Raw genomic sequence first — 19,041 nt, 5'->3', positions numbered from 1 at the left:
TTTGGTTATTGTTTCTTTAAAAATAATATTCAATGCCAGCCAAGGCTGTAGAGAAACCGATACAATACTGCTGATGGCAGAAAGCCATAAAGAGCCATAAAAATATTTATGCTTTTTGACCCTGTCATCCCATTACACAGACTATCCTAAGGAAATAATCCAAAATGGCGGGGATTCAACAGTGAGGAAACAGTTAAGTAATCTGCTCAATAGGTTAAACAGCCATAAAAATGGCAAATATAAAGGATATGTAGAAACATACTCAATATTGAAAAGTGACAGCTCTGAAGTCTTCTACTTCCATTGTGATGCCATGGATGAATTCAAATACCAAAGAGAAATGTGGTGACTGCAAGGAACAGCTTTGGATAAATGCGTAATTATTCTAAATTAGTGTGAAACTCTTCAGCACTTTTTACATGAGTGGATATTGCTAATTTTAAAGTTCTCATTTTAAAAAATCACTCTCAGGAAGATTTGTCTACAGCAAGAAAGAGTAGTCAGCAATTAAGAACTATACTTTTGTGTACATCTATATTCTTAAGACTAATTATTTAATTAAGGATGTCTTCCTCAAAAGTGAAACACCATGAACAGAGGTAATAAGCCTTGCTTCCTGCTGTGAACCTCAAAATGTAACAGTGAAATGTAAAGAGATGCCATTTAAGAGTCTTACGCAGAGAGGGCTTCTTAAACAACAGTTCTAGAAAACTGATGTCAAAAGCACACTTCATGATTTTACTAATTTTTTTCCTGATATGAAGAATAACCAGGATTTACTTTGGAGGTTTCTCCTACCCATGATTTAATTTAAAAATAGATATGGAGATGTCTTTTTCTCTCTCTCTCCCCCCATATGAAAAATAATTTGCTCTGATTCATGATGATGACATAGGAAGATCCTGAACTCACTTCCTCTCATAGACACACCAAATTTACAGCAGTATATGGAAAAAATTCCTCTGAAAACACCTGTCAGAGAGACCACTTCACATGGGGTAAATGAGAGGGAAACCACATCGAAGGAGATAGGAAAGGCTGAGACACAATCTCACTGTAAACCCCAAACCCGGCATGGTGACGCACATTCGGAAGGGAACTCAAGACCTTGAACTTCTTTCTGAGGAGCAAAGCGTTCATACCCTATATGGAGCGCTCCACCCTTTAAGACTGGCATCTGTAAATAAACCCCCCAAACATCTGGTTTTGAAAAACAACAGGGCTCGCACCCATGAGACCCAAGGGGCTGATACAAACTGAGGTTTGGCTCTTAAGGGCCCACACACAATCTCCAAAATATACAAACAGCTCATGCAGCTGAATATCAAAATAAACAACCCAGTCAAAAAATGGGCATAAGATCTAAACAGTCATTTCTCCAAAGAAGACATACAGATGGTTAAAAAGCACATGAAAAGATGCTCAACATCACTAATTATTAGAGAAATGCAAATCAAAACTACAAAGAAGAATCACCTCGGGCTTCCCTGGTGGCGCAGTGGTTGAGAGTCCGCCTGCCGATGCAGGGGATACGGGTTCGTGCCCCAGTCTGGGAAGATCTCACATGCCGTGGAGCGGCTGGGCCTGTGAGCCATGGCCGCTGAGCCTGCGCGTCCGGAGCCTGTGCTCTGCAACGGGAGTGGCCACAACAGTGAGAGGCCCGCGTACCGCAAAAAAAAAAAAAAAAAAAAAAAAAGAATCACCTCACACCAGTCAAAATGATGATCATCAAAAAGTTTAGGGCTTCCCTGGTGGTGCAGTGGTTGAGAGTCCACCTGCTGATGCGGGGGATGCAGGTTCATGCCCCGGTCCGGGAGAATCCCACATGCCGCGGAGCAGCTGGGCCCGTGAGCCATGGCCGCTGGGCCTGCGCGTCCGGAGACTGTGCTCCGCGGCGGGGGAGGCCACAGCAGTGAGAGGCCCGCGTACCGCAAAAAAAAAAAAAAAAAAAAGTTTACAAACAAGAAATGCTGGAGAGGGTGTGGAGAAAAGGGAACCCACTTATGCTGTTGGTGGGAATGTAAACTGGTGCAGCCACTATGGAGGACAATATGGAGGTTCCTTAAAAAACTAAAAACAGAGCTACCATATGATCCAGCAATCCCACTCCTGGGCATATATCCAGAGAAAACCATAATTTGAAAAGATACATATACCCCAATGTTCACTGCAGCACTATTTACGATAGCCAGGACATGGAAACAACCCAAGTGCCCATCAACAGATGAATGGATAAAGAAGATGTGGTACATACATACAATGGAATATTACTCAGCGATAAAAAAGAATGAAATAATACCATTTGCAGCAACATGGAGGGGCCTAGAGATTGTCATACTGAGGGAAGTAAGTCAGACACAGAAAGACAAATATCATATGATATCGCTTATATGTGAAATCTAAAAAAAAGTGTACAAATAAACTTATCTACAAAACAGAAATAGAGTCACAGATGGAGAAAATAAACTTATGGTTACCAGGGGTAAGGGGAGGGAGGGATAAATTGGAAGATTGGGATTGACATATATACACTACTATATAAAATAGGTAACTAATAAGGACCTATTGTTTAGCACAGGGAACTCTACTCAATACTCTGTAATGGCCTATATGCGAATAGAATCTAAAAAAAAACAAAAAAAAAACAGAGGATATATGTATACGTATAACTGATTCACTTTACTGTCTAGCAGAAACTAACACAACATTATAAATCAACTATACTCCACTAAAAAAATTTTTTTTAAAAAAGGGCCCACACGCAGACTCACCGGCTCCAGGGCACAGAACAGAAGCAGCCTTTTGAAAGGCACCCAGACTTGATGTGAAAGACTCCTTTGCTAATTTTAAAGCATTGGTCTGAAGGGATGGGGCCTGCTGGGATACTCTGAGACAGAGGCTGGTGGGTGCCATCTTCTGCTCTCCCTATGCCTACATAAGCTAGCTGATACCATCTTTTCTTCTTTTATTTTTTCCTTTCTTTGCAGCAGGTGTCATCATTATGCTTCAGCCAGTGGGCACCATCTTCCTCCAAATCCCTCTGCCTTGCTAAAGCCAGCAGGTGCCATCTCCCTCACCTCTTATTTTATTTCCCATTTTCCTTTCTCTTCTTGTTTTCTTTTTCTTTCATTTTTTTTCCTTTTTTTTCTGTGGGTTCCATCTATGCACTTCCCCTTTGCCTTGCTCCAGCCAGTGGGTGCCCTCTTCGTGCTCTCCCCCAGCCATATTCCAGAGTGCTGTATCTCCCAGAGGAGAGCTTCTACACACATCTGGCACCCCAGTTTTTACATATGGTGCCCTGATTTTTGCAGCTGCTGCCAGGGGACACCTCTGCATTGCCCGGCTCTGGTGGGCAGTGGGGCTTATGCTCACACGTCCCACAGGACTGTAACCAATGGAGAAAGAGTTCTTAAACAGCTACCACTCCCTGGGCCCAGCAAGAGGCAACAGACCCAGGGGCTCCTATTACCTTATCATCACAGCTTCAGCCTGAGGGGCAGGCTTCTAATTAAGCCCACATCTTAGGGCAGACTGTAAACCTTCCCTGAGACTTTGGAGGATGGGAACTCTTATATGAGTCTGGTCCCCCAGTTTTTATATTTAGTGCCCTGGGTTTTGCAGCTGCCTCCCAGGGATACCCCTTGATCGCCTGGCTCTGGTGGCCAGGAGGGCTGGTGTTCCTGGGTCCCATGGGACAGTAACAACTGGAAAGACAGTCCTTGGCAACTACCACCCCCAGGGCACTACACAGACAGCAGACTGACAGGCTTTTTGTGAAGGAGGCCTACTTGTTAGTCCTAAATCTTCGGCCTTAGGGGCAGGCGTTAGGTTTGGCACACATCTGGAAGCTATGGAGCTGCTCTCAGGGAATGTACGCTGAGGAACATCACCTTTGCACTCTCCCTCTACCTTGCTACAGCTCACCGGTGCCTCCCAGAGAGGAGCTTATACACTCATCTGGAGCCCTGATTTTTGAGACTGCTGCCCGACAGACACCTCCAGATCACCTGGTTCAGGGAGCCAGTGGGGTTTACACTTGCAGTTCCACAGAAGATATATGTCTATTCTTTAAAAGCTGCTGCCTGAGGGTCTGGCTTTCAATCAGTCTGAATCTTGGTGCTGACTGAGATCCTCCCCTTTGAGACACCGAAAGGTTTTGGCACACCCTCGACTACTAGGAGCTACTAAAAATGAAATAGGCTGATGGACCTAGAGGCTGTCATACAGAGTGAAGTAAGTCAGAAAGAGAAAAACAAATATCGTATATTAACGCATATATGTGCAATCTGAAAAAACTGGTATAGACCAGCAGTCCCCAACCTTTTTGGCACCAGGGACCCGTTTCATGAAAGACAATTTTTCCACAGACGATGGTGAGGGGGACCGGGATACAGTGGTTCAGGAGGTAATGTGAGCGATGGGGAGCAGCAGAAGCTTCGCTCACTCACCCACCGCTCACCTCCTGCTGTGTGGCCTGGTTCCTAACAGGCCACAGACTCCTGGTATAGACGATCTTATTTACAAAGCAGAAATAAAAGACACAGACTTAGACAACAAACGTATGGATATGGTGGGGGGGATGAACTGGGAGATTGGGATTGACATATATACACTATTCATACTATGTATAAAGTAGATAACTAATGAGAACCTACTGTATAGCACAGGGAACTCTACTCAGTGCTCTGTGGTGACCTAAATGAGAAGGAAATCCAAAAAAGACGGGATATATGTATACGTATAGCTGATTCACTTTGCTGTACAGTATAAACTAACACAATGTTGTAAAGCAACTATACTCCAATAAAAATAAATAAATAAAATAGGCCACTTGGATAATCACAAAGGTTTGAGAGACAATCAAGAGCTAGGGCAGATTTCAACAGTGAGGTTCATCTCCTACACAAGGCCAACCCTTCAAGGCTGGGAGAGGTGGCTATTTCATCTAACGCACAGGAACCAACACAGTCAAGCAAAATAAAGAAAGAGAGGAATATGTTCCAAACAAAAGAATAAGAAAACCTCAGGAAAAAAAAAAAAACCTTAAGGAAACAAAGTTAAGTAATTTACCTGATAAAGAATTCAAAGTAATGGTCATAAAGATGCTTACAGAACTCGGGAGAAAAATGGATGAATACAGTGAGAACTCCAACAAAGATGTATCAATAGAAAATATAAGAAAGGTTCAAACGTAAACCACAGAGCTGAAAAATACAATAACTCAACTGAAAAATACACTATAGGGGTTCAATAGCAGACTAGATGAAACAGAAGAAAGGATCAGTAAACTCAAAGACAGGGCAGGTAACTCACCTAATCAGAGCAAAAAAGAAAAAGAATGAAAAAAGTGAAGATAGCTTAAGGGACTCATGGGACACCACCAAGTGGACTAACATTTGCATTATAGGAGTTCCAAAAGGAGAAGAGAGAGAGAAAGGGGCAGAAAAATTATTTGAAGAAATAATGGCTGGAAACTTCCCTAACCTGGGGAAAGAAACAGATGTCCAGATCCAGGAAGCCCAGAGAGTTGCAAATAAAATGAACCCAAAGAGACCCACTGAGACACATTACAATTAAAATGTCAAAAGTTAAAGACAAGGGGAGAATCTTAAAAGCAGCAAGAGAAAAACAACTTGTTATGAACCCCCATAAGACTATCTGTAGATTTTTCAGCAGAAACTTTGCAGGCCAGAAGGGAGTGACAATATATTCAAAATGATGAAAGAAAAAAATCCAACCAAGAATACTCTAGTTGGCAAAGTTATCATTCAGAATTGAATGAGAGATAAAAAGTTTTCCGGGGTGGGGGGGATAAACTGGGAGAATAAGATTGACATATACACAGTACTATATAAAATAGATAACTAATGGGGACCTACTGTATAGCACAGGGAACTCTACTCAATACTCTGTAACGGCCTATATGGGAAAAGAATCTTAAAAAGAGTGGATATATGTATACGTATAACTGATTCACTTTGCTACACAGCAGAAACTAACAGAACATTGTAAATCAATTATCATCCAATAAAAATTAATTAAAAAACAAAAGTTTTCCAGACAATCAAAAGCTAAAATAGTTCATCACCACTAAACTGGCCTTACAAGAAATGTTAAAGGGACTCCTTTATGCTGAAAAGAAAGGGCACGAATTAGTAACAAGACAACTTATGAAAGTATAAATCTCACTGGTAAAGGTAAATATATATTAGTAAAGGTAGTGGATTCATCACTTATAAAGCTAGTAGGAAGGTGAAGGGGCAGGAAAATTTTTTAATTATTTAAAAAATTTAAAAACCTAATATAAAGGTTAAAAGACAAAAGTCGTAAAAATAAGTTAGGGGATACACATAATAAAAAGATGTGAAATGTGACATCAAAGACATAAAACATAGAAGGAGAGTAAAAATGTAGAGCTTTAGAATGCTTTCAAATTTAGGGTCTTACCAACTTAAAATAGACTGTTATAAGTTGTTATTGGGTTGGCCAAAAAGTTCCTTTGGTTTTTAAGTAAAAATAAAAACCAAATTTTTCATTTTCACCAAGAACTTTATTGAACAATGTATTCACTGTTTTGTTCCACTACATTCTGCCATTTTTCAGGCAACTTCATAATTCCATCTTCCCAAAACTTTTTATCATTTTGAGCAAAGAACTGTTCCAGGTACCTTTTACAGTCTTCCAGGGAATTGAAATTTTTTCATTAAGAGAATTTTGTAAAGACCGAAATAAATGGAAATCCAAAGGTTCAATGTCTGGTGAATTCGGTGGATGAATCAGAACTTCCCAGCCAAGATGTAACAGTTTTTGCCTGGTCATCAAAGAAACATGTGGTCTTGAGTTATCCTGATGGAAGATTATGCGTTTTCTGTTGACTGATTCTGGACGCTTTTCGTCGAGTGCTGCTTTCAGTTCGTCTAATTGGGAGCAGTACTTGTTGGAATTAATCGTTTGGTTTTCCGGAAGGAGCTCATAATAGAGAACTCCCTTCCAATCCCACCATATACACATCATCACCTTCTTTGGATGAAGACTGGCCTTTGGTGTGGTTGGTGGTGGTTCATTTCACTTGCCCCACGATCTCTTCCGTTCCACATTATTGTACAGTACCCACTTTTCATCACCCGTCACAATTTGTTTTAAAAATGGAACATTTTCATTACTTTTAAGTAGCGAATCGCATGCAGAAATACGGTCAAGAAGGTTTTTTTCACTCAACATATGTGGAACCAAATATCAAAGCGATTCACATAACCAAGCTGGTTCAAATGATTTTCAACGCTTGATTTGGATATTTTGAGTATGTCAGCTATCTCCCGCATGATATAATGCTTATTGTTCTTAATTAATGTCTCGATTTGATCACTATAAACTTCAACTGGTCTACCTGACCGTGAAGCATTGTCCAGCAAGAAATCTCCAGCAAGAAACTTCGCAAACCACTTTTTTTTTTCCACAAACCACTTTTGACACATCCAATCATTCACAGCACCTTCGCCATACACTGCACAAATCTTTTTTTGCGTTTCAGTTGCGTTTTTAGCTTACTTGAAATAATAAAGCATAATATGCTGAAAATGTTGCTTTTTTTCTTCCATCTTCCATATTAAAATGGCTACAAAAAATTCAGGTTTTTTTACTATTTATTTATTTATTTATTTTTGGCAGTGTCAGGTCTTAGTTGAAGCATGCAGGATCTTTATTGCAGCTCATGGGTTTCTCTCTAGTTGTGTTGCATGGGCTCCAGAGCAGGTGGGCTCTGTAGTTGCAGCATGCAGGTTCTCTAGTTGTGGCTCACGTGCTCAGTAGTTGCAGTGTGCGGGCTTAGTTTCCCTGCAGCATGTGGGATCTTAGTTCCCCAACTAGGGATTGAACCTGCGTCCCCTGTATTGGAAGGTGGATTCTAAACCACTGGACCACTAGGGAAGTCCCCGAAAATGCAATTTTGATAAGTTTTTTTTTTTAATGCACGCTATGACAGCTGTCACAATACAATCTAACAAAACTGTTTCGAATGAAGTTAAAGACAACTAAGTGCTACTAGAGCCATCTTATGGAAAAAACTGAATGAACTTTTTGGCCAACCCAATATATCTAGTCCTCATGGTAGCCACAAAGCAAAAACCTATAGAGATACACAAAAGATAATGAGAAAGGAATCTAAGCATAACACTAAAGAAAGTCATCAAACCACAGAGGAAGAGGCAAGAGAAGAAGAAAGGGACAGAGGAACTAAAAAACAGCCAGGAAACAAATAACAAAATGGCAATAAGGACATACCTATCAATAATTAAATGTAAATAGACTAAATTCTCCAATCAAAACACATACAGTGGCTGGAATGGATAAAAAACAAGACCCATCTATATGCTGCCTATAAGAAACCCACTTCAGACATAAGGACACACAGACTGAAAGTGAAGGGATTAAACAAAAAAGATATTCCATGCAAATGGAAACCAAAAGAAAGCTGGGGTAACTATATTTACACAAAATAGATTTTAAAAAGAAGACTGTAATAAGCTAATAAGGGCATTACATAATGATAATGGGTATAGAGGATATGTATCTCAACATAATAAAGTACATGTATGACAAACCCATAGCTAACATCATACTCAAAGGTGAAAAGGGAAAAGCTTTTCCTCTAAGATCAGGAACAAGACAAGGATGCCCACACTCACCACTTTTATTTAATAGAGTATTGAAAGTCCTAGGCAGAACAATTAGGCAAGAAAAAGAATAAAAGGTAGCCAATCTGGAAAGGAAGAAGTAAAACTGTCACTATCTACAGATGACATGGTATTATGTATAGAAAACCCTAAAGACTCCATCAAAGAACTATTAGAACTAATAAATGAATTCAGTAAAGTTTCAGGATACAAAATCAATGTATAGAAATTTGTTGCATTTCTATACACTAATAATGAACTATCAGAAAGAGAAATTAAGAAAACAATCCCGGGCTTCCCTGGTGGCGTAGTGGTTGAGAGTCCGCCTGCCGATGCAGGGGACATGGGTTCATGCCCTGGTCCGGGAAGATCCCACATGCCGTGGAGCGGCTGGGCCCGTGAGCCATGGCTGCTGAGCCTGCGCGTGCGGAGACTGTGCTCCGCAACAGGAGAGGCCACGACAGTGAGAGGCCCGCGTACCGCAAAAAACAAACAAACAAACAAAAATCCCATTTACAATTGATCAAAAAGAATGAAGTACCTAAGAATAAATTTAACTGAGAAACTGAAAGACCTCTACACTGAAAACTGTAAGATGTTAATGAAAGATTGAAGAAAACACAAATAAATGGAAAGATAGTCTATGCTCATGAATTGTAAGATTAATATTGTAAAAATGTCTACACTACCCAAAGGAATCTACAGATTCAATGTATGAATGGCAATAAGGACATAACTATCAATAATTAAATGTAAATAGACTAAATTCTCCAATCAAAACACATCAAAAGTCCAGTGGTGGATTTCCCTGGTGGTCCAGTGGTTAACACTCTGTGCTTCCAATGCAGGGGGCGCAGGTTTGAACCCTGGCCAGGGAACTAAGATCCCACATGCTGCACAGCATGGTCAAAAAATAATAATAATAATAAAAATAAAATAAAAGTCCAGTGGTAATTTCACAGAAATAGAACAAACAATCCTAAAATTTGTATGGAACCACAAAAGATCCCAAATAGCCAAAGCAATCTTGAGAAACAAGAACAAAGTTGGAGGTATCAATCCCTTGATTTCAAACTATATCACAAAGCTATAGTAATCAAAACTGTATGGTATTGGCATAAAAACAAATACATAACTCAATGGAACAAAACAGAGAGCCCAGAAATAAGCCCACACATATATGGTCAACTAATTTATGACAAAGGAGCCAATAATATACAATGGAGAAAGGATAGTCTTTTCATAAATGTGTTGGGAAAACGGGACAGGCACACGCAAATGAATGAAACTGGACACAAAAATCAACTTAAAGTGGATTAAAGACCTGAATGTAAGACCTGAAACCATAAATCTCCTAAAAGTAAATATAGGAGGTAAGCTCCTTGACATCAGTCTTGGTGATGATTTTTTTGGACTTCACACCAAAAGCAAAGGCAACAAAAGCAAAAATTGACAAGTGGGACAACATCAAACTAAAATGTTTCTGTACAGAAAAGGAAACCATCAACAAAAATGAAAAGGCAACCTACTGAACAGGAGAAAATACTTACATATCATATATCTGATAAGGGGTTAATATCCAAGATATATTTTTTAAAAAAACTCATCCAACTCAATAGCAATAAACTCCCCCAAAAAAATCCAATTAAAAATGTGTAGAGTGGGACTTCCCTGCTGGTCCAGTGGTTAAGACTTTGCCTACCAACGCAGGGGGTGAGGGTTCAATCCCTGGTCGGGGAGCTAGGATCCCACATGCCTTGCAGCCAACAAACCAAAACATAAAATAAAAGCAATATTGTAACAAATTCAACAAAGACTTTTAAAAAAATGGTCTACATCAAAAAAAAATTATAAAAAAATTTTTTTAAATGGGCAGAGGATCTGAACAGACATTTTTCCAGAGAAGACAAAACATACAGAAGGCCAACAGGCACATGAAAAGATGTTCAATGGCATTAATCATCAGGGAAATGCAAATCAAAACCACAATGAGATATCACCTCATACCTGTCAGAATGGCTATCATCGAAAAGATAACAAATAACAAGTGTTGGTGAGGATGTGGAGAAAAGGGAACCTTTGTACACTGTTGGTGGGAATGTAAATTGGTGCAGCCACTGTAGAAAACAGTATGGAGATTCCTGAAAAAAATGAAAATAGATCCACCACATGATCCAGCAATTCCACTCCTGGGTATTTATCCGAAGAAAACAAAAACACTAATTCAAGATATATGAACCCCTATGTTCACTGAAGCATCATTTACAGTAGCCAAGATATGGAAGCAACCTAAGTGCTCATCAATAGATGAATGGATAAATAAGATGTGGTATATGTTTGTGTGTGTGTGTGTGTGTGTGTGTGTGTGTGTGTGTGTGTGTGTGTATATATATATATATATATATATAATTCAGCCATAAAAAAAGAATTAAATCTTGTCATTTGGCCATTTGGGACAACATGGATGGACCTAGAGGGTATTATGCTAAGTGAAATAAGTCAGACAGAGAAAAACAAATACTGTATGATTTCATTTGTATGTGGAATCTAAAAAATGGAACAATTGAACAAACGTAACAAAACAGAAACAGTCATAGACACAGAGAACAAACAGGTGGTTGCCAGGGGTGGAGGGGTAGGTGGAGGAGTGAAATAGGTGAGGGAGATTAAGAGATACAAAATTCCAGTTACAAAATAAATAAGTCATGAGATGAAATGTACAGTGTGGGGAATATAGTCAATGATTATGCAAATCTTTGTATGGTGACAGATGGTAACTAGACTTATCATGGTGATCATTTTGAAATGGATAGAAATATCAAATCACTATGCTGTGTACCAGGAACTAACACAGTGCTGTAGGTCAATTATAATTCAACAAACAAACAAACAAACTCATAGAAAAAGAGATCAGATTTGTAGTTACCAGATGTGAGGGATGGGTGAAGAGGAATTGGATGAAGGCAGTCAAAAGGTACAAACTTTCAGTTATCAGATAAATAAGTATTAGGGTTTTAATGTACAATGATAAATATAATTAACACTGCTGTACGTTATATATGAAAGTTGCTGAAAGTAAATTTCAGCACAAGAAAAAAATCTTTTTCTATTTCTTCAATTTTGTAACTATATGAGATGATGGATATTCACTAAATTTACTGTGATCATAATTTCATGACTATGTAAGTCAAATCATTATGCTGTATACCTTAAACTTATACAGTGCTGTATGTCAACTATATCTCAATAAAAATCTCAAAAAAACTGGAAAGGAAAAAAAATATATACCCTCCAGAAAGATTTTAGGGCTGTTACGATAGATGTAAGCATTTTATTACAAAAAAATGGGCAGAAGATCTGAATAGACGTTTCTCCAAAGAAGACATACAGAAGGCCAAGAGGTACATGAAAAGATGCTCAACAGCATTAATCATCAGGGAAATGTAAATCAAACCCACAGTGAGATATCACCTCACACCTGTTAGAATGGCAATTATCAAAAACACAAGAAATAAAAAGTGTTGGCGAGGATGTGGAGAAAAGGGGACCCTGTGCACTGTTGGTGGGAATGTAAATTGGTGCAGCCACTATAGAAAATGGTATGGAGGTTCCTCAAAAAATTAAAAATAGAACTACTGTAAGATCCAGCAATTCCAGTTTTGGGTATTTATCCAGAGAAAATGAAAACACTAACTCAAAAAGATACATGTACCCCATGTTCACTGCAGCATTATTTACAATAGCCAAGATATGAAAACAACCTAAGTGTCCACTGATGGATAAATGGATAAAGAAAATGTGGTATATGTATACAATGGAATATTATTCAGCCATAAAAAAGAATGCAATCCTGCTTTTTGTGACAACATGGATGGGCTTGAGGGCATTATGCTAAGTGAAGTAAGTCAGACAGAGTAAAACAAATACCGCATGCTCTCACTTACATGTGGGATCTTAGTAAAAAAAGAAACCAACCAAGCTCATAGATACAAAGAACAAATTGATGGTTTCCAGAGCCTGGAGGGTGGGGAGAGGATGTGGGCAAAATGGGTGAAGGGGGTCAAAAGGTACAAACTTCCAGTTATAAATAAGTAACGGGGATGTAATGTACAGGATAGCGACTATAATTAATAATACTGTACTGCATGTTTGAAAGTTGCTAAAAGAATAAATCTTAAAAGTTCTCATCTACTCCAAAAATTTTGTAACTGTGTATGATGGCAGATGTTAACTAGACTTATTGTGGTGATCATTTTGCAATATATACAAATATCAAATCATTATGTTGTACACCAGAAACTAATACAACGTTGTATGTCAATTATACTTCAATCTAAACATTTTTTTAATTCAAAATAAAATAAAATAGATAGGGAAACATTATACCATAATGGTATCTCCTCTCTTTCATGCTCTATGTAATTCAAGAAGAACCATGTGCTTAGCACTATAAAAGATATAAAATAGGCATACAATGTGGTCTCTGTTCTCAAGGAGATTCCAAGTTAGGTGGGGAGACATGCTAAAAACGTCAGAAGGAGGGCTTCCCTGGTGGCGCAGTGGTTAAGAATCTGCCTGCCAATGCAGGGGACATGGGTTCAAGCCCTGGTCCGGGAAGATCCCACATGCCGCAGAGCTACTAAGCCCATGCGCCACAAATACCGAGCCTGCACTCTACAGCCCACGAGCCACAACTAATGAAGCCCATGCACCTAGAGCCTGTGCTCTGCAACAAGAGAAGCCACCGCAATGAGAAGCCCACGTGCCACAACAAAGAGTAGCCCCCGCTTGCTGCAACTAGGGAAAGCCCGTGTGCAGCAACAAAGACCCAATGCAGCCAAAAATAAATAAATAAAATAAATAAATTTTTTAAATATATATTTTTAAAAAAGTCAGGAGGAGACACGCCTAAACTCAGTAAATGGTTCCGTTTAAGAGGTTTAGAAAATACGCTGAGTAGGCAGAACAGGAGCCCAAACACCAAGGTAAGTTTAGACCTTGATAGAGAAGTATGGCACTATTAAAGCTTTCAAATAAGAAGAGTGATATTATCACATTAGTTCCCTATTTAAACCCCCTCAACTTCCCATCATTCCTACAATAAAATCTAAATTCCCTAGTACAGTAGAGTTTTTAAGACCCTGGTAAGATCTGCTAGTTCCTTATGTCTCTAATCACTATTGCCACCCAGTGCCACTTTCCTTCTCTTGCCATCTTGAACTTCTCTGTGTTCTTTGAAGATGTCATACTCCTTCTCACTTTAGGACTTTTGAACATGCTGTCACCTCTGTTTGAAACACTTGATTATCCACCTCTTCTTCAATATCATTTCTTTCACAAAGCTCATCAAACCCATAATTCCTTCTTTGTTCCCCATCCATTAAAATATAAGATCCACAAAAGCAGGGGACTTTACCTGTCTTCTTCACCACTATGTCCCCAGCACCTAGCACAGGGTCTCACGCAGTGTAAGACAGAATAAGAAGCTTCTGAAGAAGAATAAATAGGGGAGTTGTAATTAATTAACTATAAAGCATGGAAGGTCTATGTTAAAAATTCCTGCAAAATAAGCCAAGGAGATGAGAGATTAGAGATGATGGTCAAAGGAAGAGAGAAATTAAGATGAGTCCGTTGCGGGGAAAGGAAGTGCTACACTGACTTTCTGGGGCATGTCGAGTTGGCAGTACCAATGCGACATGCAAATGTTCAGAATATAATTGGAGAGAGGTTATGACTAGAGATACAGATTTGGGAGCTGTCAGCACTGAGGACAAAAGTGAAGCCCTGGGACTAAATAAGCTCTAAAAGGGAGAGTGTAGAAAGAAAGGGCTGAAATGCTGAAAGCTGAACCCTTGATAAAGGCTAGACTTAGGTGACAGGAAGAGGGAGGAAAACAAAAGAATTCACAGCGTGGTACAAGAAGAAGAATGCCAATCATGCTGGGAGAATTTCACAGAATAGGTGTTGAGTAGTGTTTAGCTAAGAAGCCAAGGAGGATGAAGACCAGGGAAAGGCCTTAGATTTGGCAAGAGACCACTTAGAGCCTTGGAGAGTCACATATTAGTGACAGAAGCGATTCAAGTGGTGGAGCCAACCAAAGGGCACAGATTTTTGTCAGCAATGTGATCATTTGGGATGACATCTAACTTCTGAAAGAAGTTGTTGTAATATAAGACTCCCAGAAAAAGGCAGCCTGAGTCAAAGTGTTAGGTAACGAAGAAAAGAAAACATAATCCATCTAACTGCACATTACACAAATAGAAAAGCCAGTAACCCACAGGGGGAGAAACCCAAAACAGAACACACAAGGGGCAGAGACGACATGTATGCACAGCGATATGGATGAAATTCGCAAACAATCTTGAGAAAAAGAAACCAGACCCCAGTGAAGCCAGACGTAAAATAGTAGATCTCGTATGATTCCATTTACCTACAAATCAAAAACAGGCCAAATTAACCGATGCTGTTAAAAGTCAGGATAGTGGTTGCCTTTTGGGGAAGGTGAGTGGAAAGAGGCCCAACAGTGGCTTTGGGCGTGCAGATCACGTACTGTTAATTAACATGGGTGTCAGTTACAGATTGTGCTCACTGCTCTACACTTATGATGTGTGCACTTTTCTGCAGGCATATTTCAGTAAAAAGCTTAAAAACCTCAAAAACAAACATGAGGAGGCTGGTAGACTAGAATGATGAGACACTCTCAGGCCTTCGGTTTTAAATAGAACTTTTTTAGTTCCCCAACCAGGGATCAAACCCGGGCCCCCTGCAGTGGAAGTGGAAGAGCAGAGTTCCAACGACTGGACCACCAGGGAGGTCCCTAAATAGAACTTCTGGTGGCTGAGAGATGAGAGAAGGCCTGCCCAGTCTTCTTTTTACTGAGGAGTTGAGAGCAGCAGTATACGAAAAGCACAGAAAGGAGCCACCAACCAAGATGCCCAGTTTCTCAGATAATGTTTACATGTGTCTTAAGGCTTTGATTTCTGACAAACTTCCATTGTTAATTTTTGCATATTTGTTGAGGCTGAGAGTTAAAATCGGAGAAAAATATTTGAAATGTTCCAAACTGATCTACACAAGTGATATGACTTGAGCTAAAACCAGAACTTAAAAGTGAGGCAGGGCTTCCCTGGTGGCGCAGTGGTTGAGAGTCCGCCTGCCGATGCAGGAGACACGGGTTCGTGCCCCGGCCCGGGAAGATCCCACATGCCGCGGAGCGGCTAGGCCCGTGAGCCATGGCCGCTGAGCCTGCGCGTCCAGAGGCTGTGCTACGCAACGGGAGAGGCCACAACAGTGAGAGACCCGCGTAACACACACACACACACACAAAAAAAAGTGAGACAGGTAGAGGTGGACCGCTGCTTCCCTTGGGTTAGAAAGGGAGTAAAGCTCTCCATCTTCATTATTTCTCCAACTGGATCATCTTAGAAACCATGCCATTTTTTTCACCTGCTTCAAGCATTAATTTAAACAAAAGTTTCCATCGCAGCGGAACCCAAATAACAATCCCAAATGAGTAATCCTGAGAAGTATACATCTTGTTCCTCACCTATAATTGCTTATATTGACTTAATCTAATTTTACTCATTTAAAAGTTATTCAAGTCGGTTAATTTTTTATGCTTGGGAGCTATTCAAAGGTGATTACACATAACCCTTACTGTGCTTTGGAACACATCCCTACTGTTTAAAAACATTCACAAGAGACAGTCTTACAGCTAAGTACATAAGGTCCCTCCAGCTCCCCGGGCTTTGCAATCTTTTATCTCCAAAGCATAAAAATGAACATGATGACTTTGTTCCCTCTTCCTTCCATTAATTGTTAATTGATGCTTATTATATTATGGATATCGCCAAGTCTTTTTAGAGAATCTGAAATACACAAAGTAATTCTGTGCTCACCTGTGAAAAGGAAGAAAATCAAGACTATGAGCATTGTGTACCCAAAGTACAAAATGGTGTTTGCAATGCCCGTGATTTGAAGTTTGGTAAAGAAGTAATAAACTGCATACAAAAAAATGTAAACAGCTGTAAAGCTGCTGGTAAAAAAGGGCTCTCCACCACCAATGATAATCCTGCAAAAAGAGGTAGAAAAAACAAGTTTTTAGATGAAATTCTAACTGTCCATGGGTTAGCAATTATTGTAATAACAAGAAACATAAAATAGGCTCTGTAGGATTATGGATTAAAAGAAATAAGGGGAGAAGTTTTATAAGAAATTTACTATAATATGTACTGTCTGACTAATGTACATCCTGCTTGGGGCGCCCTAACAATGATAAACTCTTGGTTTCCAGGGGGACGATGTGTGCCCTCGGGGATTGTACTTCTAATGTGTGCATCCTTTCTCTGCAGATGCTGCCTCAGCCCTGGAAGGCTTTCAGGTCAGCTTCAATTTACTGGCCAGAGTTGTGCTGTGCCTGAATTGATGCCTCAGGCCAGGTAAAAAAAGGTTAATATAGAAATTTAAGATAGACCTTTTTTTACCCTTTCAGTTTTATGGGGATTTTTATTGAGATATAACTGACATACAGCACTATCTAAGTTTAAGTTATACAGCATAATGATTTGACTTACATACATCATGAAATGATTTTCACAGTAAATTTAGTGAGCACCCATCATCTCATACAGATATAAAATTAAAGAAACAGAAAAAAATGTTTTCTTTGTGATGAGAATTTAGGATTTACTGTCTTAACAACTTTCATATATAACATACAACAGTGTTAATTGTATTTATCATGTTGTACATTACATCCCTAGTACTTATTTATCTTAGAACTGCAAGTTTGTACCTTTTGACCACCTTCATCCAATTCTCCCTCCCCCCAACCCCTGCCTCTGGTCAACACAAACCTGATCTCTTTTTCTATAAGTCTGTTTGTTTCTCTAAGACAGATCTTTATGGTTAATAGGATTTGTTTTAACTGGCTAAATTCAGGACCCATGGAGGCATGACTGAGGTCAATAATCAGCTTAGTCTCATCCTGCCCCATGGGCCCTTCCTGATAGTAATTTTACCATAAAGGCACTGTGGTCAAGGGCCAAGGGGATAAAGTGTGCAGAAAAGAGTTAACATAGCAGGTCTGAGGTTGCTATCTTTAGAAGGGTCTGCTTACAAGGTTGACTCTTGGCTTATATCTGGGAATTTGGCATTTAATCATTCCCTGACTGATGAGACTGGTTTACTCTACCTAGACTGTACAAACAATGTGATTTATAGTGAACACTTGCTTTCCTTTTGGGAGTCTGGAATTTTGGGAGTTGCTGGGCAGAGGGTGCCTATGTGACTAGCTCCCAATAAAAACCTTGGATGCTGAGTCTCTAATGGGCTTCCCTGGGCAGACACGTTGCACATATATTCCTGCATTTTTTTACTGCTGGAGAAAGGAGCATGCTTGGCGTGTCCCCTCATGAGAGACAGAAAGCATAGGAAGACTGCACATGGATTTTTTTCCAGGTTCCACCTGTGTTTTTTCCCTTGCTGATCCTGTTGTGTATCCTTTTGCTGTAACAAACCCTAGCCAAGAAGACATCTATACCCTGAGTCCCATGAGCCCTTCTAGTGAGTCACCAAACATGTGGGTGGTCTTGGGGGCCCCAAAAACATTTTCTAAGGAATAAAAATATACACATTATATGCCTATTAATGTATGTTTCATTAATGACTGTTGCAGATTTTCTATGACAAAATGTACCACAGAATGAATGAGTAGCTAAGTATAATATATACATAATTATATATTTTTTACCTTTATTCTTATAGCTCAAGAAAAAAATGCTCTAAGACATCATGTATATAATAATCATTCCCTAAACTCTCTTGTCACTTTTAGAGACTCACATTAAACTACCAAAATAAGAGGGATTTAGGGGATTTAAGAAAACATGTTCAGGGACTTCCCAGGTGCCTAATGAAGAGCCACAAAACGTAGCATCCTAACACAACTGTTTCTTCTCACAGATCTACAGGTTGGCTGAGGGGCTCTACTTCATGCTGTAGCTTAGGACCAGAGGGCTGGCTGGGACCTTTTCTAATGGTGATGACAGTTTTAAAAAGTGAGGTGGGGGGGCTTCCCTGGTGGCGCAGTGGTTGAGAGTCCGCCTGCCGATGCAGGGGAAACGGGTTCGTGCCCCGGTCTGGGAAGATCCCACATGCCGCGGAGCGGCTGGGCCCATGAGCCATGGCCGCTGAGCCTGCGCGTCCGGAGCCTGTGCTCCACAACGGGAGAGGCCACAACAGTGAGAGGCCTGCATACCACAAAAAAAAAAACCTAAAAAAAACAAACAAAAATACTATGTAATATTTCACAGCCTAACTAAGTGTAATGAGATCACTATTTTAAGTCTAGGAAATAAAGCATCATATA

At 39.7% G+C, this 19,041-nt stretch overlaps 1 pseudogene across 1 annotated transcript in view; it reads right to left on the bottom strand.

Annotated features, from left to right (window-relative positions):
* The window catches only part of LOC307069814 (transmembrane 9 superfamily member 2-like), a 92,662-nt pseudogene that overhangs the window by 8,561 nt on the left and 65,060 nt on the right, over positions 1-19,041 (bottom strand). Inside the window, exon 13 of the transcript in view lies at positions 16,571-16,743. The product of the transcript in view is annotated as a transmembrane 9 superfamily member 2-like (transcript). The remainder of the gene's footprint in view (positions 1-16,570; positions 16,744-19,041) is intronic.

The sequence above is a fragment of the Hyperoodon ampullatus genome, assembly GCF_949752795.1.
Source record: "Hyperoodon ampullatus genome assembly, chromosome: X".
NCBI lineage: Eukaryota > Metazoa > Chordata > Mammalia > Artiodactyla > Ziphiidae > Hyperoodon > Hyperoodon ampullatus.
Note: the sequence above shows the minus strand (reverse complement) of the source record. Positions and strands in the feature narration are given on the sequence as shown.